Raw genomic sequence first — 27,969 nt, forward strand, 5'->3', positions numbered from 1 at the left:
GACACTAGAAAATTTTTAAAATAGTTTTTCCCAATAAGTCTGCATATAGAAATCCAGGGTTTGCATGTTTTATTTTGTTACTCTGATTTGTTTTTATGCTGTGGTGCTCAATCTCAGTTTGAGTACTTAGCTGCCCACACTAATTCTAGATGTCCAAACTGGGCCTCTACCAGTTGTAATAGTTTGTGTAGATTAGTATCTTTGAAGTATGAAAACAATATTTATTTTTTAATTTTGTGCTAGTTGAAATCTCTGAGATACTTCACAGAATTTGAAGTCTCCAAGTGAAATGTTTTTGGAAGCTTAGTTGAGCTTTTAGGATTAAGGAACTCGATGCCTCAATTGTTAAATTATAAATAGATTTGAGATATAGGGCTCACTGTTTTATCTGTTTTTTTTCAACCTAAATGAGCAGAAAAACATATTTTGTCAAAAAATCCAATATGTTTACCATTTCCTTCTTAACTCATTAAGGCTGAGTTCAGATGCTTACATAAATAGACACTTACACATAGCTTTGGCATTTGTTGTGACAACAAAAGGAAAGGTTCAGAACAGTGTATGCAATCTCTTTTCCCCTTGTTATCACTTGCAATTTTTTAAAATCAAATGCATATGAACTATATTGGTTCTTATCTCTTTAATAAGATGGAGTCTTTTTGTTTGAGTTGATAATGAAATCTCACTTCAGTCCTGAGATTTCTGTGATTTCATGCTGTGGTTCACAGTGGAATCTTCATATATTTCTTTTTCTATTGTGTTTTATTTAGTATCAGGATTTTCTATCTCTCTTGGATACTCTGTTTAATTTTGGAGAAGTTGCATCATTCCTATATTAGGAAGAAGCAATAGTTTTAGAAACCAGTTTAAAGGTAGTTTAGCACCTGTAGATGAAGTACAGACAGTATCGATGTAATGTAGACAAATACGAAACATATTTTGTAATGAAAGACTTTACTGTGTACCTTTCTGAAAAGTCTGCTTTAAAGATCCAGAATTTTGATGAAAGTTTCTTGAAAAACCCCTATTTTAGTGGACTATATAACCAGAGAGTACAATCTTTTCTGAGATGCTCCAAGAATACAATATTTTCTGAGGTGTTCCTGCCATACAGATACCTCTGAAAGCACAGCTGAGCGTAAATCACAGCTGTTACCTTGTGAAATGCCTCACGTAAAATTTTTATGCATATGTCCAAAAGTTTTAACCCTACTGTTATTACTGAAGGACATATTCAGCATGATGCACAGTGCTTTTGACAGGTAACTCCCACTAATGTTAGTAGGATTTGTATGGCTGAGTTCCTACTTATGCTTTAAGACTGTGCCTTGACATGTTTTTTAGGAAAGATAGATTTTCTTGAAGCCTTTCTTTTTTTAAATTTTTTTTTAATTAAGCTATTTGTCCACTTGAGCTGACTAGCAGAAAAGGAAGGGATATTTATTTTTATATATAAACACTAGATTATAGTGTTTCTAAATATAAATATAATTAGTATTTATAAATAATGCTGACATTTTTTTCACTTGTCTGTTTTTGTGACAAGAACCATAAATTCCATATGTAATTGGGAGCATTATCTTAATTGTAAAGCAATATGGAATATACTTTATACTGAGCAGAGAAATTTTGTTTCTGTAAAATTGTAAAAGATATCTTTTTTACACGTAAATTTATACCAGCCTTCATATCTAGAGTTTTTCACTATTTCTTAACTGGTACAATCAAATATTGATAACACATTTAGAAATAAAAGATGTAGGGTTATGTAAGACAATCTACAGGCTTTATTCATAATGCAGAATGACTTAATATTATGTGATAGCATTTTATAACATTATTGCTTTTAAAAGGTAACAGGTCTAAATTAAAAGTTGAATTTTCTTCTGAATACTAAGCAGAAACAAAGAACATTATTCAAAAGTTAAGGACGTGTTTGCAAATACAATTCAAAAATTTTATCTGTCATGTAAAGAGAGATTTTTTAAAGTCTGCTAGTGCAGAGGACTTTGCAGCACAGTGGTATGTGTTTTCAGTACAGGTTATAGGTTAGGTATTGCACAGCTGATGCATTTTCCTGTCCTGGTGTTGTAAAATTCCTGGACTGCATACTACTAGTTTAATAAGGTCTACCCAGAGTTTCTTATTGAGAGGATTTATATTCCATAACAATCCTTCCATAATGGATGTTTAACAGTGTTTCATAATAATTACTGTGTGTTTCATAATAAGGTGTGCCTTTGTTTGGAGCAGTGCTTAGTATGTGTTTTAAGATATAATGTTTTGTAATCACAGCTCATCAGAATGTTTAGTATAGAATATTTATTTTTAAATTGAGACCTCCCATTTTTGTGTCAAAGGTTTTGTGATGTTATTGTTTCACCATGTCTTCCAAGCAATGTTGGCATGTGAGAGCCTGGTACATAAAAATGGAAAGTACCATTCTATTGTGTCACTTGGATCTCACTCATTAATTAGTGGTATTGTGATACTTAAGGAAAGATGAAAATATTAGTAAAAAGTTCAAGAATCTTTAAGAATGAATTGTTGAAAATACTTCCATAGAAAGAGAAATATAACATAAATCTCTATCAGTCCTGTTCTTAATTTGCAAGAGCACTGGATTTTCATTCCAATTTGAGAATAATATATAAAGAGCTGTAATCTTTGCACACTCAGCGAGACTGGGAAAATATGAAAGCTAGGAAAGATTTATGTGCTGGCTGGAGGGCTTCTCTATTTTATTTTCCTCTTGTAGTTCCCCCCAAAAGACAATTCTACTTTGAACAGACAAATTTTGCATTGCACCTCTTAATCTTGTTTGTTGTTATTGTTGAATCTGAGTAGTTAGGATGGTCAGTCTCTGGAAGTTCCTTGCTTTTTTGTACAGGCTGATGACTGATATATAAACCCTGTCTGCTTGACACTTATCCTATTCATTTTATGTGAACTGAGAAATTCATACAGTACTTTTTCCTCTTGTGGAAGTAATAGGTATTTCTGGTGCTAGATAGCATTGTCTTTTTGTGTCTGCTAGCAGTGTCTTGTGTTATCTGAAATCCTGCTGCATTCCCATACCATACCTTTATGCCTCTGCCTTTACTAATTTCTTTGATTTAGAATACCAGTTAAATTCACAGTTTAGATACGATTAGAAGGAAAACTAAGACCTCAGTAAAGCACACCAACACATTTTCTGATCTCTATAATCAAAAATCTCAATTAGTGGAATTTCTTTTTACTTCTGTGTGTTTCTGCAAATCATTGTACCATGTCTAGGCAACATACTGTTTTCTTACAGTATTGTATATCAACTTCATAGACACATATTGTCCCTTTTTTTTCCATCAGTCTGAGTACAAGAAAAAGATGCTTCCTATTTCTGGCCTGCAAAATCTAATATGTTGGTTACTGGAGGATCCTTCACTTTCTATGTAGGCATTAGGAAGAAAACCAGTTTTATGTTTTGAAAAATTCTTAATGTGTTTTCTTTACATAGGTCTTCCGATAAATTACTTTCAAAGTTAATCTTCAGCTATAATAATATGATATAATATGATCATATTGTATTTTTGAGTCTCTTATGCATAATTTTAAACATAGGTGTTTTTTGTATCCTTTCTTAAAATGCAGATTGGAGACTAAATTCCTTAAATATTTTTATCAAATAATTTTATGACTAATTTGTTGGATTTCAAGTTATTCCCTGAAGAATGATGGATTTCTCTGTGTAGTAAGGTCTTTTTATATTTGATGTGGACATGTCTGTGTCCTAAGAAAGTTTACTCTTAGTGACCTATCTTCAAAACTGGAAGAGATACAGCTGCCTTAGTACGGTACTTCAGTTTTATAGATCAGATGTGAAGGAGATAACCTATCCTAAATAAAATAGTCCCCTACTGAGCTCTTGTGCTTTTGACACTGAAGTGTCCAAAGTATCAGTGAATATTGTGGAAATATATGTGAAACTGTGCTCACTGACATAATTGCTAATTTTGAATCATAGGTTGTCATTTTAAAGGGCTTATCTGCATTTACTTGTAACATTTTTTATGCCAAGACTTCCTGCCTTATCCTGTCTTTGGAATTATGCTATTCTGCGTCTTGTGCTGCTTCCAGCTGCCAAAGCATTTGTTGTCACCTATTTTTCCATTTCCTCGTAAGCACTAATTAGAACACAATAAACATTGCATCATCAACAAATTATATTTTTCTCTTAACAGCTGGAATAAAGCATAATTAAATAAGACAAGTCCTAACAGGTCTCCACACGTTTATCTTACTATTTTCTCTGTGAAAAAACTTGGGAATAGCCTGCTGCTTCAGAGTGTAACAGGTGCCTGGGCATTAAGTCTCTCTGGAGTGCATGTATATCCTTTTACATCTCATCAGTCTTCCTTTTCATTTTATATTTTTGTTCAGCTGATTTCTGTCCTTAACCTTGCCTGGTTGATTTTGAAACTACCTCTTGAAAGCTACCTTTATGGCAAGGAATGAATGAGAGAATGAGAGGAAACTACTATTCCAGTTACTATGGAGCGCTGGTTCCTAAATTACTATGTTGATAATTAACCAAGCTGTAAGTTAGCATATCTGCCCTTTATTTTTAACAAGCATTCTTTCTATGAGAATTTTGTCTCCTGAAGTCTCCCTAGAGAACTACAGCATATGCTATGAGGTGTTTTCAGGAATAGATTCATCATCCTATAGGGCAATCCAGATGTCAACACTGAAATATGCTTCTCTTATAATCTTAGAGTTTTAAGATAGTTTTGGCTCAATTGTAATGCAAAGTATTAAATTTTCCTTTGTTGTAGTACAAGTATAATGCGGTTGTCACTCTGCTATAAAATGCTGTGCAAGTAGACAAGGCTAAAAGTATGCCAAAAATCACACACTTACCAAAATTGTTCCACAACAATTATTTCAAAATCAAAAAATTTTATTTCTTTGCAATCAAGTTGCACCCTTAGACCCTTAGCTGATTGCTTCCAAAAGATTCTATATAGTCTGCTTCTTTTAATATAATTTTTTGCTGTTTGAAAAAGCAAGTGCTTGCTGATGTTGGCGATCATACTTACTGTGAAAAAAAAAAAAAATTAACTGTGCCTGCTCTGGAACACTGAGTTTATTTTTGTCAAGTGTACCTGGCAGATTGCATAGCAAGAATTTTTCTCTCTCTCTGATGGCTTTTTAAGCTTTTCTTATTAATTGATATATTTGTGTAACTATACCAAGAAATCCTTTGTGAGAATGTTCTAGAAAACTTATTTGCTGAACTAAATTTCTTCTCCTTTGCATAAGAACTGATAAATTTTAATTTTAGAATTCTAACATTTAAATTAAGTTCCAATAAATGAGGTAATATAAAGAAGACACTGCAGTTATATCTTAAAAATTTTTTTTACACTCATAAGCAAATTATTAAGAACTTTTTTTTACTTAGTCTATCCTGCTAAATGTTATAATGATGAAATTGTATAGTCATCCTATCTGGACAGCAGTCACTTGAAATATTGTGAGCAAGACTTGTCCATGTTATTTAAAATATTCTCAGATACTTCTAAGTAAGCTTTAAATTGATTAAATAATTTATTGTGCCGTATGACATTTATATTAACATAAACCCATAATTAGTAACAGTATTTGAGTAATTAAGTAATTTTCTGTGGCTAGCACACAGAGCTGAGGATCTGTCTCATTTCTATATAAAAACTGCAAAAAAAACTTGGAACTGTAATTCCTTCTCATAGTCATCATCTAGGTTGTGTTTTGAGAAGTTATGATTTAGATCAGCATCAATGCTATAAAATCTAAATGTTTTGGAGGAGGATACATGGCTTAAAGTAGGACGTGTATAGCAATGAGTAAAGCGACAATCTCTCACTTTGCATTTTGACACTTGGAAGAATGCTTTGATCTCTCTGACTTCTCCAGAAGAAATTTAATGTTTGTGAAATTTATAGTTTATAAATAAGCAACCCAGTATGGATCTTCATCCTAACTCCTCAAGGTTTGCTTGAACCACTTCTGAATAATTCCAGTGTTCTTCAGATGTTCAAGAAACAAGACTTCCAGGAAGTTTATGAGTCTACACAAAAGCACAATATCTACATAATAATCCCTATTATAATACTGTGAGAGATCACAGTAAGAGAGAACTTCTCTTTTAAACTTCTTAACCTCTTCACATTTTAGGAGTAAAAAACTCCAGTTATCTAAATCCTTGCTATATTTGTGGTAGATCAATCTGAAATCCTAGCTTCTACTTGCCCTGCATCAAAACTATGAAGAAATTGCTGCCAGCATAATAACTGAAATGACTTTACTGAGGTTGGCTTTAGTAGTTCAACAGAAAATATAGTAATCCCCATTGTCTAAATCTCTATGTCCATGTTTAAGAAGAATATATATTCACTTGAAGATAATAAATTCTGGATTCCTATGTGAAAAAACTGATTTTTTTTCCTGCCTCTCATGATACAGGTATTTTAGGAAAGCAGTAGGTTTGGTGACTTCGTTCTCAAGGAAATTACCTTGTAATATGCATTTTTGTCCAGCTGCTTCACCAGTATGTTTTATGTTAATTTTGTTCCTTTGTAGATATCCTAATCAGATTTTATTTTTTTGTTAATGAAGAGTATAGAAGTATCTTAATGATGCTGTCTAGAATCGAAGATGGCCTAGAAACTCCCTCGTTTCTGTTATTTTTGTCTAATTATTCTGAAGATATCACATGGCTCTACAATTCATTAATATTTACCCAAGAACCTAGGTATTTTTAATGGCTACGCTGAATGGTAACTCTGTTCATCCTTAAGAAATTTTGTGTCTCTTACTACCAGCAAATCAATCTCTTCATTCTCACACACACATTATTTTAGTACCCATTCTGACTTTACTTTTATGACTCCCTACATGGAGGTGATTACTTATTTTAAAACATATATTTCCTTTCTATATTGATGGAACATGGCTACGCAGTGTTTCTTAGAATCTGAGGGCATTTATGGGAAGGCATTTCAAAAGTCATGTTGAACTGCTTTTCATTCTGTGATCTCTTCTTTGTTTCAGTTATTCATTTACATATTTCACTGAGTATTTGACTGCCCAAACATATCAGGATCTTAAATATACTTTTGAATCTCAACAGTACCTTGAATCTTAAGATCTCAAGGATGTTTACTAAAGCTCTTGGAGAGGATTCAGTTGGATAAACCATCTTCACTAGTAAGATCGTCTAAGTTTTCATTTGTGAACAGCTGATGAAATTATGAGTGTACTCAGTGGCCTTCTATTTTGATTTTTGACTGACTAGAATTGTTCTACCTGATCCATTGTGCTTCACAGAGTTCATTGCTAGACATCTGTCTGAATGCCATTCACTTTTTATCTAAATCATTATTTCTAACTGCCTGTGACTGCTCAATAATTACATTTGCATTCCCTTAATCTTTAGAACAAGCTCAGAGATGCTGAAAGATATTATGCCACACTCTATTGTCATTTCTTTTCAGACAGGTAGTCCTGCCTTACACACTCATAATTGAGATTACATGCCCAGTTTCCTGTGACTTTATTTTTGTACACTCTATGGCCAAGTTAAAATGTTATAAACATAAATGCCCTGAAAATTGTTTTTGAAAGTATCTCTGCAGTCAAAACAGTGCTATTTCTCATAAAAGACTTGTAATTGTCTTTAGATAATTGGGTTTAACTGAAAGCAAAGTAGATGTCATCTACCTAATTTTGTGTTTTCAAATGTCTTGGATAAACAATTTCCATAAGTGAGTCAATATCTGAAGATTGTTTTGTCTAGAGTTCTATGACAGCACACAAAATAATGTTTCATACTTACTATAGGCAGTGATTTGTTAATTTCTTTGTACTGTAGTAACATCCATTAACAAATTATGCCATAGTCCATGCTTCTAAAATACCATCTGAGGAACAATTTTTTTTTAGTTTGAAAGATTCTTTACAGTTCAGGGGTTCATCCTTATTTTTATCAGCCCTTGCTAATTGCCAGCATATGGGAAGCACATGGGAAGTATATTGGATTGCATTTATGAAGCATCTTGCTTGAAAATAAGTTGAGTCTCCAGAAAAAGTGCTGCAAATTCAGTATTTTTGAAATCAGATCATTTAATTCTGTTTCATCAAAAGTAGCATGGAACATTAAATGTGCCTAAACAGAAGGGTTCCTCTATAAATGCAGCTGAATGTTTTTAAAGCTAAAATGATCCTTTTAAGAAAGGTCAATGCCTCTTATATTTTTGGAGTGAGGGGACAGAAGGTTTATTTGCTTTAATTGAGGTTTTGTTTATTTCATGTGTTTTACTCTGGCATGCAAGTGTTTGTGAGGAGAAGGAAGCTGTAACTCTCACCATAATCCACAACAGCATTTTTCTCATGAGATATGCAAAACCTCATTCTCATGAGATATGTAGTCCTCCTACTTAAAGAACAGAACACAAGGATCTATTGGAATGGAAATAGTCAAGGATCCAAGGTACCACAGTGTTTTCAAAAAAATTTCTTAATAATTGGTATGAGTACTAATTTGAAAATGTGCAAGTTCACTGATTGAGTGATTCCATTAGCACCAGTGTCTGAATTTACTGAGTACCAGATATCTTAGCAAATTAATTCATCCAGCAGCTGAACTATTGGGTGGTATTTTGTTTGCTTGTTTTTTGATTTGGCTTGTTGTTGTTTTGGTTTGTTTGTTTTTTTCCCCCCCAAACTCAAACCAGAAAACTGATGTAGGAGACATTTTATTTATTGAAGTAATTTCATGTATGCATCCTGCTTGGAATGTTTGACTAACAGTGAACGGTCTCCTCATAAAAAAAGTAGGTGAAGGAATGGAAAATTGACTGTTAGGAGTCATGGTTTCTATTTACACTTCTTCTGAAGGACCCAGAAAAATAAAATAAAATTGAGCAAAATTGGCTGAAGGATTGAAAAACAATTTTTATGCTAAATAAAGCAAACATATAAAAAGATCATTATATTTTTGCAAAATATGTGGACCTATGTGCAATAAATTTATTTAATCTAAATTCAGAGGGAGAGGTAAACCATTGAAGGAAAAGTCAAGATGATATGATGGTTATTAACCTTGAAGAAAATTCTAGGAACAGATGTTCAGTGGAATGAAATAGTAGTCTATGTAAGATAGTATTTCAGAGTTCTCTATTCGATTATTTGGTTTCAGAATTGCTTGAAGGAAAGGAAAACTTGGGTAACAAAAGTATTTTATGAATTTTACTCCTTTATTTTCTATAATAGACCTTATCCTGTTACATAATATTAAAAATGCAACTGTAATTCTCAAATACTTTTAGATGTTTCTAAGTGCATAGTCAATTTTCTGATTGTTTAGAGTGATGGAACATGCCTGTTAGATTCTAAGGGGTTTTTGTTTTTTTATTTCCTTTTTTTCTTTATTTTAAATAAGCATAGGTTTCTGACTTCAGAACCAGAGTAATTTATTTTTTAATTTCAATTTAGCTAATGCAATTTTTCTAAATCTATTTTCTCTCAATCATCATCATCCATTATATTCTGAGAAATAAATTGAAGTAAATTTTTAAATATAACTACATTGAAGGGAAAACAAAGAAAAAAAAAATGAAAACCCTAAAACCAAAATATACTTAACAGAACTCTATCTCTTTCAAAGATAGAGCATTTATTTATTGGAGGAAAAACTTATTAAACTTAAGTCATGGTTAAGCATTATACTTCAAACCAGAAGCATATCTTTAAAAGAAGTAAGGAAATAAAAAGTGAATATTTATTGACTTTAAATGTTATTCAATATCTAGAGAAAAATAAGATTTTTCCATACAAGTTCTTGTAGACAGAAAGGGGAACTGTTACAGACAGGGGAATTATTTATCTCTGGATCTTTCTGATTTAGCTGTTTCCAGCTAAATTCCAGCTTTTTCTTATGCAAGACTTCCACCTCTAACTCATTAGAGAGTATTAGTCATTTAGGCACTGAAAGGGCTTGATCAGAAACCAGTCTGAAAAAATAAGTATGATAACTGGTTTTGATACTGAAATGAAATCTGTAGTATGTCCTTCAAGCATTTCTGTTTTATGTATGGAAGTCACTCAGTGTTAACTCAAATGATGGTGAAATTGCTTTCGTGTTAATCCACTCACACATTTTCAGGCTTAAGAATTGTGGGTGCCTTTTTGTTGTGTTGTTTTGTTTGTTTGTTTGTTTGTTGTAATTTATTATAGTGTTATCAAAAATTTTGTCTTAGGCAATAAAGGTATTCTTCTTACAGGAAAATTATTCAACAGCATTAAAAGTTTTGAGCTCTGAAGCTAAAAACCCCACATTAGTTAAGTGATATAGGTTATTTTATTAGAAAATACTAAGTGTTTACAATATCAAAAAGTTTGTCGTTAATAATTCTTACAGCAGATCAGAGAAAAGTTTAAATATAAGTATTTTTTTATTAAATAGGTTTGTTCTCGCACATCACTCTCATGACACTGTTTGTTTTGTTTTGTGTGGCCATTAGACATATGGCGCCTTCGCTTGCCATTTAGGATTTGCATAAACTCTTTACAACAGATAGCCCCTAGCTGTGAGAAAGACACACAAAGACAATGCTACTTCAGCTTGATGAAATAATTAATATAATTTCAGAAGACTAAAGATAGCAAACGACCCAGATCTACTGCCTCTTTCCATTTTGTTTTCTTCTTTCTTCAACTATGTGGGGCAGGAATGCTGCATGGAAAACTTCTTATAGGGTGAATAGTGAAGTGGTAGATTGCAAAAGAAAGTTATATGTCTTTACATTCTTCCATATATTCTTGTTCTTTCTTAGGAAAAATGGTTTTAGCTTTACACAGAACAAAATGCCAATTTGCTTTTAACTTATTTTGTTTGTAGAAGTAAAGGTATAGTGTTCTGTACTATAGAACTGTCACCAGGGATATCAAACAGTTTTCAGCTAATAGGTAGCACAGAAATTAGTTCATATTCTGGAGAAATTTTCTTGGTAGATATTTTGGAGGGAACATCAAGAGGCTTAGAGTGTAGTAAAGGTTCAGAGAAATTCCTTTGGAAGGAATCCCACTGCTTAGAAAATTCTCTGGTTTTGTGGCTGACACAATGCAACCAATGAGCCCTGTCCAGAAGAAAAATAGAAGCAGGCTGCAGAATTTTTTGCATTGCACTGCTTTGCTGTGTGCACAGAGCATGGCAAATTTAACATCAAATTGCAAAAATTCCTAAAAAAGGCTACAAATTTGTCATATTTATCCTCCACAGACTTTTCTCTCTTACTTTCTCCCTCTTCTTCACCTCTTCTTCTAAATGAGCATGTTAGAAGAGAGTCAGTACTTAATCTTTTCAAAATCTGGTCAGTGTGCCCTTCATTTACGGCAATGAAAGGAATTTTCACCTTGCTTCAAATGTAACTGTAATTGGATAAGTTACTCAGTAGATGCATAGCAGAGTTCCCCATAACTTTCTGCTCAGCTGCTGCTAGAAGCTCAGTTCTGATTTAAGCTTAAAGGTTGATGGGGATTTTTAATGCTCATAGCACCTTCCTCATCATCATTCTATGCTGTACAGTCATTTGTGCCTGAACAAAAGCAAATGTCAGCACCAGTAGGAGTGATGGTGTTGTGCCTCTATGCACAGTTATGATTCCACAGGTAAAAGCAGTGAAGGTTTCTGGGTGGTAGGGGAGGCTTGATTGGGCTTTCCTGTAACACAGGACAGCTTTCAGAGCATCACTGAGCAGGTGATGTCCTGTTGTTACATAGCCAACACCAAATACTTGTTTAAAGAATCCACAGTTCAGAAGGATAATTTAAATTATTTAAATAATTTAAATAGTTAAATAAGAGCAAAATTTCTATGAATTATGAAGAAAATGAAGTGAAAAATAAGTAAATTTCTTAAGAAGTTAGGTTCAGAAGTTATTGTTCTTCAGCAAGAAAGCATTTCTTTCAGGAAGAAAGCATTTCAGTTTGCTGTTTACATTATAAAGCAATAGAATCTTGAGGAGGATTTTGAAAGACAGGTATTGATTTTCACCTCGAGGGTATTCTCTGTGTGGAGTCTGAATATGATTCAACTGACACTGGTGGAATAGCTACAGAGGTTATCCTATGGCAGTGACATTAAAATCACTTCCAAGTTTGTCTTTTATTAGGGAAGAGCAGTAGATACAAGGGACAGAAGAAAAACAAGAAAATCTGAAAAGTTACATTTCAGATTAGTTTATGTTTCTTCTTCTCTGAGACACTGGTATCTGAATCTCTCCAATGCACTTTAACTCACATATGTTTATTTTTACAGTTTGGTCAGAGGGAAGATAAGAGATTAAATTCAGGTATGCCATGTGGTATTAGTAGCAGCATGTTTTGAGTCCAATGCTAGGGCTATACGGAATACAGAATGAAGTCACATGAGTGATCCTTGGTAATAAAAAAGTTGATGCAATTGACTTTCCTCAGAAAAGAAGAAAGATAAAGACTGATACATAGTCTTTTCTGTTGAAAAGAATGTTGCTGCATATGACCAGGAACAGTTTGGATCTACCAATTATTGAAATACTACTTCTAGAATCAGAGTTTCTTGGAGAAAATCTAAAAGAAATACTCTGCTGAGTCAAGACTTGAAATACTTAGGACCCTAACAGAGTTTTTTAAATTGGAGAGCTGGAGGGGTGAATTCCAGCTGACAGATAGCTCTGTGAAGGAGGCATCTTGGTGGTGGTCATGTGAGGATGTGAGTTTCTGATTATCAGAGCTGTCAATCAAAGAAGCACTGGTATTTCATTAATATTGAGCTGAATATATTATAGCTAGCTCATATCCAGGCCTTAGGGTGTTATTTGAAAGGTTTCTAGATAATGAAAAAAAAACCCAAACCCAAAACAACTTCATATATTTATCCCTGATCAGGATATGGAGCTGCAGTTCAGCAGAGTCCCTGAAGAAAACCCTTGCAGCTTAGCTGCAGTTATTATGAAACTTAAAATGTGTCTTGTGTTTGAATTCCTTTAACCATGATCTTTCCCGAAGAAAGCCAGTGTGTTCCATTAGCAGTAACTGATATATTTGTACAATTATTAGTACAGTTGAAAATTGTAATGGTATAATCAGAAAGGAGGAAATATTTTGTAATCAACTTCCAGTAGTAGATGATTGTCCTGTAATGTTCCTGCAGCATCTGGCGTACAAGCTCTTACTGGTTTGACAGTGGCACAATGGATTCTAAAGGCTATGTATGTACCTTTCAAGGGCTGGAGTTCAGGGCTTGCTTTCTGGCACAGAGGGACAGAAAGTTCCATATGATTAAATGTTCCAGTTATCCTACCCACAGTTCTTACTAGAATTTTCCATCTCTTTAAACCACATCTGAGTGTAGCATAGGACAAAACTGTGAAAAGGAATGCTGTAACAAATCACATGCCACTGCTGAAGTCCTTCCCTTCACTTACTGATATAGATATAACCATGGCAGTTCATGGAATATATGTATTCCTATTTATTGTAATTTTTTAATAAGGAACTAATCAAGCACTTTAAATGAACAATTATTGATATATTTATAATATGTAGAAATATTAAGCAAAAATATTATGCTCTCTTTTTTTGGAGAGGGTGGAAAACTAAAGAACATCACACTGAAAAAAAGACAGCCAACCAAACTCTAAACCAAACCTTAAAACAACTATTTTCTAGGTCATAATTTGTGATGACAAAACTTTTGTAATCAAAGTGACATATAAGTGCACAAAATACCCACTATAAATAAATATTCCACATGACCCCAGTATATCACAATTAAAGTTTTAAAGTTTACTGATTTTATTTAAAGGATGTTCTATTTTGACAATTTTAAAAGCAGAAGGAAACATAATGTTGGTCTTGAAAATGTTTTAATGGCTTATTCTCTACATAAAAATCGCATTCAATATGTCTATATTAACAGATATCCTATTATGAAGTGACCCTAGTGTAATAATTTCTTAAATTTGTGTCATTCTGATGGGTGACATTTAATGTATAGTCAAAGGCAACACTGAATTGTTATGCACTCTAAACTAGATATTTCCTTTGCTGTGATGTTAAATGTTAAACAGGAAGGTTGTTGCAAATTGAATAGAAAGGCCAGATTTGTTATATAACCTATGAATGGCCAAAATATTTTTAAAAGTCCATATATTTTACACTGTAAAATATTATTTCACACTTTATTATGCCGTCGGGGTCCTCTGTATCTAACTCTTCCCTGCAACTTGTGACAAAGTCTTGAATAAACAAGAAATCCATAAGTGCTTCAGTTTTCAAAGAGGAAGTATTTGAATTTCTCAAGTACATTTCTCTCTTATACTGTGTTTTATTCTCTTAAAGAGAAATAATTATTAATGCATTTTTTTATGTTACTAGTATAGAATAGACTATCACTGTTTTATATTAAAAATTTACAGCCTTATTCATAGATATCAAATAACTATCTTAAAAATTTTACTTGTACCAAGATGGCAAGATCTTCTAATCAGCAGTGCATATGAATCCCTTATTATTGCACACAAGTCAGTCAACAGTATGAGCAACTTTGCAAGGCCTAGTAGAGAGATGCACACTGTTGGACTAAATTACACCAAACAGACTGTGTTTCCTAATAAAACTTATTTCAAGGTAAGGGCAAATATAGGTTATTATATAATGAAGTTTAAGACTTATACGTAATCCCTCAGAGGCAGTGGTTGGTATTTGTTTTTATTTAAAAATAATTAAATGTAGAATGAATGCAATGCATTTGCAACTCCTTTCCTTTATGTAGGATGTTGAGATTTCTTAAGATAGGAAAACTAGCTAAACTTAATCTTTGAAGATGTGTCAGCTTGACAAGTATTCATGTAAAGTAGTTTCTGAGAACTCAGCCCACCCTTGCAGTTTAGGAACATTACAAAACCTAGTGAAGTCCATGACAGTGATAATACATGATAGTTTTAGACTATCACAAATACAGGGAGTAACATTCTCCAGATAAAATGAAGAAATCCTTTGTATAGATATATATAATCATTAAGATTTACATAGATCTGTTATTTCTTACATAACATAGATGATTTCTTCCCTGAAAGCATGAAAACATTTCTTTACCCCAGTGCATGGGGTAAATAGCAATGTGTGTTATTTCAAAAAGTTGATCTAAGATGTTGCCTACATTCTGCTAATGGACACTGTACATATGATTCGGATATTCTTTGAAGGTTAACAGACCAGATTTACTGATTTTCTTTGACAATAACTTTTGAGTTCCAGATCAGAACTTCAGTTTCTTCTTGAAGGTGTGTTTTGGGGAACATAAAGGACAATCTATGCTAAAATAGCTCTTCTTTAGATTTAGAAGTCTAGGCTCTAGGAGCAGATCAATGAATTTACTTGGAAGGAGTCAAGTTATTTTACATATTAAATGTAGCAGAATTGTATTTTTACTATAATTTTAGGGTTGCTTAATGAGTCATTCTTAATTCAGGAACAATTTAAAGCGATGGAGATAATAGATACTTCTTGGAACAAATATAAACTGTGTTATTCAAATATTTAACATATATTAATAGAATTTAAATTTTGGTAAAAAATAGATATATTTTATTTTAGAAAATTTAGAGTATTTTTTCATGGTTTCGGATGTCAAAGTGTTTACTTTGACATTGGCATTCATAGGCATGGCAATTTTAAAGATAACACTTTATAACACACAGTAGCATATTTTTTTTTTTTTTTTTGTTGCCACATGACAGATTGCTTTAGTTCAAATATGTGCAGTTTTACTAGAATTAAAAAATCCAAGTATTCCTTAGTCTGGGCTAAAAAGAAAGTAAATCATGCTATATAAAATCAGTCCTTTTAAAACAGTGAAAATTTTCAATTGGAGAACAGGAACACTAAGGAAAAATGACAGAATTATAGTGAAGAGAGAATTATGTGGAGAAGATAAATGATACTTTACTATTTGCCCTTTTTCATAATACAGAAAAGGAAAGAATGCTGAATCAAATTGAAAATGACAAATTTAAAACATAAACATATTTTAATTGCTTTTATTCTTGTCAGTTGTTAATTAACCTCTGAAACTTTTCTTAGACTAAAGTAAAAAATGAGTGCTTTGCAATAAAACTATAGTGATTAGATATACAAATGCATCTGAGGTACTGTTTCTTGTGTGAAGCAAGGAGTGGGGCTTATAAAGAAACTTTCTCAGTAGTATGTGGGCAATTTCAATTCTGATACTTTTCAACTTTAATTTTTTTGCATCTTCATATGAAATGCTAGTACTGATACTAGTCAAAACTAGAATATGCTTTTGTAGCAACGTTTCATTATCTCTTTTCAGAGAGCAGTAGTGTTGAGGAAAAAAAATCATTAGTGTGGTAAATAGCAGGCCTTCTCATTTTCTTATGTTAATATTTACTATGATAACAGTGATACCTATTGTGAAAATTTTAGCAAAATAGTAAACCTTCATAGATAGTGCTGTGTAATGTATTTTGTTTCATGTTCTGTGCATTCCATTAACCTGTTTACACTGTCTGTTGTCAAAATTCTTTGTGTGTCTGATAAATCCACAGGTCAATGCATAGATTTGGGAAATTTTACTCTAGACTGTAGGTCTATTACAGCATCCCCAAAGATCATGGAAAATATTTCCATCAATTTCTGTAGAAGTTAGTTAAGGTCCATTTGAACATATAAACCAGCAAACAACATTGAATGCAACTAAGTAGAAAAAGATATTTCAGTGAGGTGAACACATATAGGATAAAATATAGGATATATAGGATAATATATTCTCCTGAGTTTCTTGAGTTAATATTTGAAGCAATGGTGAAAAATACGGCCTTGAATTTGGGCCTCTATGAATGTTACTGGCATCATGACCATTATGAAACAAAAGCTGCAACTGTCATCTAAGTTGGTTCAGAATATGCACCTGAATATTTATTTTACTATAGTAAGTGACAATTAGGTAAGTTTTTCCCTACTTCCCTTTTAATAATTCCTGATTTACAAATTTATGTGTAGCAGTTCAATTAGGTTAAATGATGTGTTGAGACTGAAAGTTGTTGTTGATTAAAATAGCTATAAATCTTGCCAGACAGAGTGGTAAACAGGTAGGCTTTTATTCTTGTGAAAAAGAAATTTTAAGAATCATGAAAATATTACTTAATGCATTTGTTGGTTGAAGACACAAGTATGGGAAGAAAAAAAAAAGACAAAATTTGATTCTTAATAATCTACAGAAAATTTCCAGTTTAGGTAAAGGTTGTTGTTTGGGGTTTTTTCCAGGTGTGTTTAATAACTGCTGATGTTTAAGCAGTTCTATCTGTAATAATAAATGTCATCTTTTGTATTTAAAATCAGAAGCTCAAAAAATTTTGTACATAGGCAGTTTTAAAAGTGTCTCTACCTGTTTACTGTGCTGTCATTTTGAAAGACCTCACAGACAAATATAATTTCACTTTTATTTATTGCATGTAATTTTGATATCCATTTTTAAAAAGGCATAAAAGTGCACATAAATAATTCATGCATATAACTAATCATAAAATGTAATGTGAATGTATATATTTTATAATGATAATGAGTATTTTTCAGTAAATTAAAAATATATTAATCTATATATTATATTTGATTATGTAGATTCAGTAAAAGATAGTGTATATGAATTTAAAATATTGCTAAGGCATATGAATTTGCTGTGTCTCATGCAGTCTTACATTATATTAAATCATGGCATAAAAGCAAATATGTTTAGTTAAATTGTTAGTGACATCCTTTCCTTTGAGAATACTTCATAAAACCAACATGTGGCTTAGTTGTTGGATGCTTACAATAATCCTGCTTGCATTTTCATCTAATTAACCCAAGAAAATCCATTTGAATATTTAGTTATTTGTATTATTTTTTAATATATTTTTTCATTTGATTAAAATTCAGCCTTTTATTTCAGGTCAAAAAAATCAGTACAATAGTTTAACAACTGATTTTTGGCTTTGCTTTAAAGAACAGCAAGAAAAGAGTGTTTGCAGTCAGGTGAAAATATTTTTGATGAATTGCCTAATCTATTACTGCTGTTTCATTTACAGAAGACAATACCGTTCTTTTGCATGAACATTTTCCTTCTTCATTCTCAAATTTAAAGCCACTCTGCCATCAACAATGTATGTATAAAATATTGCCTTATAGCAGCAAAAAAAAAAAAATAGTCATAATATAAACCAATTTTTACTTGGATGGATTAATTGTACTGTTATATCCAAATGAGCTAAAGCAAGTTTTGGGTCCATTCTGTCAGTCCTTAATCAAAGAAGCATGGATAAAATAATAGACATTTTTCCATAATTATTCTGTTTATTGCTTAATGAATGTTTGAGGGGTTTTGTTTTGTTTTGTTTTTAAGGATAAGCCAGAAATACACTGGCATGTGTATTTCTACAGGGAGAATATAACTTGAAGATTGAATTATTGCACTTGAACTTGGCTGAAAGTGCAGTATGTTGAACTCTACATAATAAGTTTGTTAGGAAGTTGTGCTCTTAAATAATGTATCCAAATCAAAATAGCATTTGATTTTTGTGGTCTTTTTGTATTTTGGTCTTTAACTTTCAGAAGCATGGATATTTTGTATATGAGAATGAATAAGAAAGAAATATTATCAATCTCTTTAGTGCTTATCTTTTCCTTACTGTCTGAGTTTTTTTGTAGCTAAAATTAAAATCAGGTTGAATTTAATGAGGTGTTTGTGACAATATAGTGCCCTTTATATTTTATCATTCTGAACACTTTTCCTTGTTTGTAGTGAAATGAAATGTTTTGTTTGAAGCTTCAGTGCAGAGTCAAATTGAAAAAATTTAAACAATGTTTGAAAGCATATACTTTTATAGTTGCCAGCTTCTACTTACTGAATTGTAAATTATGGAAAACTAGTACTGTTTCATGTAGTTAGACAATAATTGTTCAGGGAAATTTGAAAGGACTAGGCAGTATTTCTTGAACTGCTTGATTTTACTGACATTATCAGATAAATATAACAGAAAAGAGAAATCTTAGGTGGCTTGAGACTGTGTGAAATTTCATAGTTGAATGAGTGTTTAGATATGACAAAATGAGATTCTTAAGAACATGGACCTGACTTTATGACCTGGTTTATAAACCTGTGATTTATTTTTTCTGTTTACTACTGATATTGATTGTTGCTTGACTTAATAATAGAACTGATTTTGTCCTGTTTCAATTTCTGTCTGCTTTTTAGAACTGGAAAGAATCATTGCCATTTGTAGTAGCTTGAGATTAGATCGGCCTGCTTGAATAAATGTAACTGGGTCAGAACAAATTACCAAATGTGTTCACCTCTTAAGGATGAATGGCTACATGAACTGCACTGTAATTTTCTTTTTTTTTGCATTGTGAACAAAACTAGTAGACATTGGGAGCACGACTACTAGTAAAATGAAGGCAATATGAGTTTTAATAACAATGTTATTGCTAATGATTTTTACAACTTCAGAAATTGTAATTAAATTGAAAAAAACAATGCCAACAATTCCAACAGTATGAAACCAGAATGTTCTGAATGGATGTATGTGCAATCCTTGGCTCTTCCAAGTTTGCAGTAGTTTTAATTGGAATTCTTATTTGCCTATAATTGAGCCACCCAGACAGAACCTACAGCAATAATTCCTAAGCTCCAGTGTATTTCTGCTGGTGTTTCCTCTTTCTTAACAACTAAGCTGAAATTTGTTCTACAGTCTGTTGGTTTCTGGAGTAACAATTCACTACAGAGTCTATCCAGCAAGAGTATTCTTCCTTTACTCTAAGATGCATCAATAGCAAAAAACCGACTTGTAAGGAATCTATACATTGCCAGACAACACAGTGAGTCTGCTCTGAAAAGTAACAAACATACCCACACCCATACCCCCATTATTCTTTTCCCATTGCAGGAAGGATCCCTGCACATTTTCTTTTCTTTTTTTTTTTTCTTTTTCTTTTTTGGAACTCTTCCATGATGCAGATAATATTGTTTTCTTTATTCCATAAGGGATTTTTGAACCCAGTTTTTTCATCAAATTGTTTCAGAAGCATTTTTTATATTTTGTATGAGTCAGTTTGCTAGTAATAGTTGTTAAACATACTTATATACTAAAGTAACCCATATACAATATTTAAATAATGTCTACTCATGTGAAATATACAATCAGTAAATGCCCTACTTTATCTGAGGAAAATGGGTTAATTTGCTATATCTCTCATCCCAAAGGAATTAAAACTGAACCCTAGATTTCATTAGAATTCTCTTTTAAGGATAGATCACAGTTTTCCACTGGAACAGCTCTCATTTGCTTTTCATCATCAAGTGGTGATGATTTTGAATGCCTCATCTTTCTCCATAATCCTATGATAATTGCATCCATTTAGTCTACCATGTAAGGTATCCATGCATTTTAATCTTTTGTTTACAGATACCAAGCACTTCTCATGCTTTCCTGTTGAATGCTAATGGAGAGTGCAGGTCTTAGCCTATCCAGGATAAATAAGCAGTTAAGTAAGAGCTTTGGAAACTATGGCCTCACTAAACTATGTAATGAATTGATCAAGTGTCATTTTTACACATAATTCTGAGAGATTGCTTCCAAATGTTTAATTTCAAGAGAGAGACATTTAATGAATATGCATTCATCAAAGTGATAGAGTATGAGTTTGAGTGCGTTTCTGCATTTTGTCATTGTTTTGTGGCTTACATTTCCATTAATTGAAAAAATATCTCCAACCTGCTTAATGAAGTTCTCTAAAACCTTACAAAGCAATTAATGGGGATTTGGTATCATTTAACTGATAGTAAAGACAGTAAACTTGTAGATGTAGAACAGCTGACATTTGTGTTTTCTAATTTACTTTCAGGAAATATATACTTATGAAAAGATACAATGAACATACTGGTGGACATTAAAAAGTTGGTAGGGAATGCTAAAAAAGTGAGATTGTTCAAAAGGAAAAAGTGTGCACTAGAACTCAAATCCTGCTTCACCTGTCTAAGAGTGACTTCTGTGATAGGTTCAAACTCATGCCAGATGTATGGTGCTGTTTTTTCCCCATTCTTTCCCCATAAATATGCATTAGGAGATTATAGCCTAGAAAAACAACAACAGTTGTAACAATAATTAAAGACCTTTTATGGGTAAAAAAAAAATCTTCAGCATGATAATAAAAAAATCCTGTTTTTATATTTGTGTTTTGCAGTAGGCTTGTCCCTATTGATTCCTTCCACTTACTGAGAGGGGCTCTGGTGTCTCCTGTGATTTTAGAAATCAGAAAGTGTAGGTCCAGGTTCTTTCTTATGCACAGCATAGACTACATAATGGACAAAATACATAAATGAAGTGCACTTTTCTCTGTTGTTTTGATGGTCTTCTTATTAAGTCTTTTTTGACTTCCATTTAGATAGAAGTACACCAGTTTTGGTCAGTGTTAGCTTCTTTATTTTATAAAATTTAAAAATTAGACAAAGGAAAATATTTGTCTACACCAAAAAAAAAAAAAAAAAAAAAAAAGAAAAGAAAAAAGTAGAGATTATAAATTAACAAGGGACAGGGTTTCCCCATAAATTCTTAACATATTTAAAGGCAGTGTTGCAGACTGAATGAAGGCAAGGAAGTTCTGATGCAGTTGATCGAATTCAATAAGGCATTTCAGCCTGTAAGTAACTCATTCTCCTGTTTCTGATAGCTACACCTAACAATAGTATGTGGCCTTCTTACACTTTTCAATTGCACTCTAAGCAAGAGATCAAGAGTGAAGAAGCAAATAACAAGAGATCAGACTCTTTCTTGCCTGAATTAGTAGCGTGTTATGAAATAAAAATAAAACTGAAAACAGAATTTTTTTTTTAATGTTCTGCATTTGGATTCAACTACATACAACAATTTAAAATACAGAGAAAACTTATTTATTGTGCAATATGTGCCAAAACTCAATACTCAAATTTCCAAAAAACCAGTATTTTTCTCTGCTTTACTGCCCCTTCCAAAGACAAGTATTTTGGTATTTCTAGAATTTTGCATTTTCATCCATTTTCATAGTACTCACAAAACTGAGGTACAGAATCCAATTACAGGAATGTGTTTGAGAAGAGAATGTAGAATTCTTGATAACTTACCTTTTCTTAAAGCATATTCTGAGTCTATTTTAAAAATTCTTTTAGGTTTTCTTTCTTTTTACTTCCAGATAACTTTTTAATTCTATTTGTAACTTAGATTTGTTTTTATTAATAGCTTTTCCTGTTCAACTTTGAATATGACTTGCTGTGTTTATGGCATGAGGCAGAAAATGAATTTTTGGCTGATGTATAGGAGCTCTAAAATAGGGTCTGGGTTTTGAGACTATATTCTGTTTTTGTCATAATGGAACTAAAATTGTGCACTGGACATTTCTAGAGTTATTAGTCTGAATGCCTGAATTCCAGTTTAGGAAACATTTGTCCAGGCATCAATTGAAATGCACTTCCAGCTGCTAGTACATTTTGTTCATATGCAATCTATATTTGTATATTTATATCTACATATGTGTATATATGTAGGTGATTCCTGTGTGTGTGATTTGTATTCAAGTATCCTGATGTTTTTACAATCCTATTGCCAGATGGCTTTTTCTTGAGGCCTCAAGGATTGTGTTTTTTTCCCACAGATGTAGTGGTGGTTAAGTCTGAATACTCTGTACACATGGCAGCTGATCTAAAAACTAAAGAGGACAGAGCAGTTTATAGGGCCAACTTACAATTTCCCTGTTACCATTCCAATTTACATGGACAGAGAAGATCCTCTGGGATCTCTTGTCAGTGTTAAGATGACTACTATTACTGTTCCCATGGTAAGCATTATAACAGGGAGTGATGAAGCCAGGATCTGTGGAATGAACTACAGTTATCTTCCATTGGCCTCAAAGCATGTGGTAAATTAACCTCAAAATCAGTCCTTGTGTTTCTTCTAAAATAAGTGCATTGTATATTTAAAGAATCATTTTACCCTTGGAGACACATTTTTAAGAGTTTAAGTGGATGTGAATATCTGTCTCACTACTCCTATCTCTCTGTTCCCAGTTGTAAATGAAATAACTTCTCTCCTTTTTCTTATTTCTCCATTAAGGCATGATATTCTCTGTAAGTCTCTTAGGCAAATAATTTCCTACATAGGCTGTAAATTTATACTTATTTTTGCAGTACATCAGAGCCATCCAATTGTCTTTAGTATTTGTTTTACTAACAGTAGTTGTCGAGCATTGACTTTGAAGGTTTCTGTAGTGTCATCACTTAAAAATAATTTGTTCAAACCTCAGGAGACAATTAGTGATGAATAAAGCTGAAAATAATTTGAGATTCAGCTTAGCAGTTCAAATTTTCACTGAAGCCATATGGTCTTTCCTTTCTACACTCTTAGAAATGCATTTAGAATTATATCACATCATGCAGTTATATAGTTAGAGAATTCCGTAAAAATAAAACAGACCAGAAAATTTTCAATATAAATTGGTGAAATGTACTCAGAGTAGAATACTGAGGAGGAATGTCATTGTTAGGGAGTCAAACTTTCGACTTAGTGGAACTAGATAATATGTTTCGACATATGGCTGGAAAGCAAACAATTGTCATATCAGGAATATAAAGCTTGGATTATTTTATCCCAAAATAATATAATAGTGTAAAAATGTTATTTGGTACAAAATATCATATGACCCTATACTGAAACCCACTTTTCTGGAGGTAAAATATATAAATTAAATTATATTAATATTCATGGACACAGTATCCCTCAGTAGCCTCTGAGTGTTCAGTAAATGACCCTCAAAATTTATCCCTGTGGTTTTACATGAAGAGGTACTTTGTATGTGTAAATGCTGTCTTAATAAAATCTGATGAAACACAAGTGTGAGTAACTGCTACCATTCTGTTCAGCCATTACTGTTTAAGATATTTAGCCTCCACATCAATTATAAAATGAGTGAGAATTTTAAGAATGTAATTTAAATTAATATTAAAGAATCATTATTTATTTATTATTATTTGTTTTAAAGAGTATTAGACTGTTTTTATACTGTAAGACTGCCACATGATATATGAAGGTATGCAATTTTGAAACAAAAGAATGGCTGATTTTTTTTAAATTACTGAATTTTTCATATCATGGCTAAAATTCTGCCCCAAATAAATCTATCTTTACTGCTACAGTACAATAATAATGCTTATTACAGTGATGACATTTATGTCTCAGTTGTACTTATCTTTTGAGCAGCGAGTTTAAAAGGATTCTATAAGTATTAGAAAGATAAAATAATACTCTTTTTGTATTTTTGAAACAGCTCACTTTTTAAAAGTAGCTCACTTTCTTAATTATAGAAAAAATACTTGATTTATAATTTAGTCTTAGTGAAATATGTTGATATCAGTTTATATAGTAAAGAAATTGACCATAATTATTGTAAATTTTATATTATATCAGGAAGGAAATAAGGGGACAATGCTCAAGAAATGTTGGTCAAATTGCTAATATAACAATCATATAGTTGTAAGATAATTTCTTAAATCATAAAAATATTCTAATTTGTTTTGGGATTTTCATTATTGCTATTACACACTACCAAGAAGACCTGAATGGACAAAACTAATCAAAGATGTGTCTTTTTGAAGCAAAGACACAGTATTAACTGGCTTAGAAGATTACAGTGTATGAAAAAAAGTAAAGAACATTGTTTTTTTTTTAAAGAAATACAGTAGGTATCACTGTAATCTGTTTTCCCCTTGGTATAGTAGTGAACAACCAGGTGCTTCCCTGCAGCTACATGCGACAGGAAAAATCTCTTTGCATGTAGTAATTAGTTTACAGCACCCTATAGCCCAGAGCCCAGCAGGAATTATTTGCAAGAAGTAAAATAGAAACAAAAAGATAGTTCTTGTTGTAAAGTAGCTGAATTGCTTCATTGATCATCAAGCAGTTTTTTACTGATGGGAAATGTTTCTCTTATTTTAGAAATTAATATGGATGGAAGCTAAATCAGCAGAAGTCAAAAGACAGCTATCATGTTTCAGGTTGTGATTGTTTATTGAGATGAGTGATAAACACAAAATGAAAATACTGCAAGTTTATTTAAATATAATAGATTGAACGTAGTAAGCAAAACTTTATGCTTGCAAAAGAAATATAAGAAAGAAATAAGTTTAAATACCTTTCAAAATTTTTCATAAATCTCTTAGAGAATTTTTTAATATTGCTTACAAAGATACACTTTGAATGAACCTAGATTCAGATAGAAAATCTTAATTTGATATCTATGCTGTATCAGTGGCTTATCTAATTTGTATTTGTGCAATGTATCATTCAATGCACAGAGCATTGCATGCTCACAGAAAGAAGGATAACTCTCTCAAAGAATTAAAGGAAGAACATAGTCTGAAAATACAGCTGCATTAAAAGTTAAAAGAACTACTGATATCAACGGCAAAATTCACATAAATATTCCAGACTATAGTAAGGATAAGGGCATACAATTACACTTTATTTTAATGTTTGTTTGTTTCTTAAGTTATCCTCTGCAGCCAATACTAATATGATTGTGAATATTCTTGCTGAATTTTCTAGCTATATCTTTTTTGCTCTTGCGTACATTAACATTCTGTATACCTAAACAAACTGTAGATCATGAGCTGGTAAGGTTTGATTTGTATGTAGGATAATTTATTACTATATTAATAAAAATAAAAGGGCAATGGAATGAGAAAGAGGTGCCCCTTGTAAAGGAGTAAAACTTTTTGTCCTCTTTGTGTTGGTTACTGAATGAAAAAAATTCAAGAACTTGAATTTTACCTTTCTCTACCCCCTGGTAAATACTAACAATGTAATAGAGATTTAATTCATTTAGCTAAGTACTTATCTCTGAGTGTGGGCAGAAATAGATCTGTACAGAGGAGTTAAAAGATAAGAAAATCTACATGAGTACTTCTCTGGAGTACACTCCTACAAACACAACAGGTTGTCGCTCTCAACTTGAAAGGTTTTATTTTTGTTTATTCAGATTAAGTTTTTTTTGAGAACATAAAAAGTATCATGAACTGAAGCAGAGATTTCTCATCCAGGACTAGATATGGTACAGACTTTACAAAGCAAGTAAGACATGTTTTTTCCTGGAGAAGCAGGCAAGTCTAATTTTAGACATGACAAAACAAGTGAGCACAAGAAATAGTGTGGAAGGATGGAAGCTGAACAGGGTCACACTGAGATTACAGGGTTACTTAGGTTCATTTCATGCATATCTTCATATTATGACTGTTCCATTTGTATATGACATTTTTAAGCTTCTGTAAGTATTCCAGAAGTATCTGAAGAGTCAGCTAGAAGATGAAGAGTTGTGTCTAAGATTTAGCAGAAAAGAGGTAATAAAGGGAAGTAATTGTGTATAGAAAATAAGAGTCTATATTTGTGTGCATGCTCTTTTGTTTTTCTTTGTGACCTTCTAGCCATCAAAAGATATTCAGATGATGACTAATCTGTGTAATCTATGTGGAAGCACATTTTAGACTTTATCTTTTGCTGGATAAGTAAATATTTCTTTGTAGATTAACACCAGGGCTATGGTTAGTTACTGTTTAAGCCTCATTGTAACTCCTGAAAGGGACATAAACAGGTTTTTTGTGTTGTGTGAGGGTTGGTGCTCAAACTGTTGACCACAACTCAAATCTCATCTCCAAAAAGAGGATTCTTAATATAGGAAGTAAGCCAATTCTGTTTTGGGGGTTAACTTTGACTTGAACAATGAGGTTCAAGTGTTTGCTTAGACAGTAAATCCCTTCTGCAGTAGGATAAGGAATAAGAAGAGCAAATAGGATGAGCATGCTCATGGGTTGAGATAAAGGCAGGGAGTTGCTTACCAGCTGTTGTCATGGGCTGAAAAAAATTCAGAATGTAGGAAATAGGGGCAACACATTTCTTCAACACCTCAGAAATACTGAGACAACACCTTTCTTACCCCTTTTTTTCAAGTTTTACTTTACTCTTTCACTCCAGGTTTCTCTACCCACTCCTAGACAGAGAAGGGAGCTTGAGGGGACAGTTTGTAGTCCATACGTAATGGTTTCTCTCTTGCTTCTTGCTCACATATGTTTTTGCAATTTATATCCAATACACTTCCCCGCTTCCTCTTTCCATCTTCTTTAGCCACCCCTTTTGTTACTAATGGCCAAGGTTCAGTAGATGAACTTTTATTTTAGGTTTTAATTTCTGAGAAAAGTACCCCCCATGTTAGAAACCAAGTTGAAAACTGCTCAGGCTGTGGAGAGCCTGTAATCCAGAAGTTGCTTAGCTGGCTGGTTAGTCACTAGGTATGTTTAAAAGAGGTTTTCTGTTCTGTTAGGCACAGGACTCATTAGAAGGCTCAGCACTGTTAATCAGAGGCGCACTGATTAATCACTATGCATCCTTGGACAAAGCATATGCTTATGATGCTCAGGCCTCTGTTTCTTAATGTTTCCTGTTGTATGATTGCAGGCTTGGGACAGTCACCCCTCAAAATGAGTTTAGAAATCATGAGAAAAGGATGTGCAAGACCATGGCACTCCTGAAGGCAGAAAAAGATGAAGTCATATAAATATGACTTAGCAACCTCTAAAACCATCAGTATATTATCAACACTGCTACCATAGTACATCCAGATCTGAACTTTATGCCAGCTTATACTGGCTGCTAGGAAGAAAATTGTCTCTATTCCAGTGAAAAAGAATTTACAGATTGCTTGAAATTTAAGTATTTCTAAAAATAGAGATGAGGATTTTCCAAAGTAGTAAATTTTTTATTTCTTCCATTTTTTCTTTCAATATCCTTAGGGAGGACATATGTGGGTAAAGAATAATAATGTTTTCTGGTA

The 27,969-nt window shown here is 32.4% G+C and overlaps 1 protein-coding gene across 4 annotated transcripts in view; it reads left to right on the forward strand.

The window, feature by feature from the left end:
- GRIK2 (glutamate ionotropic receptor kainate type subunit 2) overlaps positions 1-27,969 on the forward strand; it is a 341,730-nt gene that overhangs the window by 213,065 nt on the left and 100,696 nt on the right. The gene's annotated exons all lie outside the window — the stretch shown is intronic.

This window comes from Lonchura striata, chromosome 3, assembly GCF_050655825.1.
Source record: "Lonchura striata isolate lonStrDom1 chromosome 3, ASM5065582v1, whole genome shotgun sequence".
NCBI lineage: Eukaryota > Metazoa > Chordata > Aves > Passeriformes > Estrildidae > Lonchura > Lonchura striata.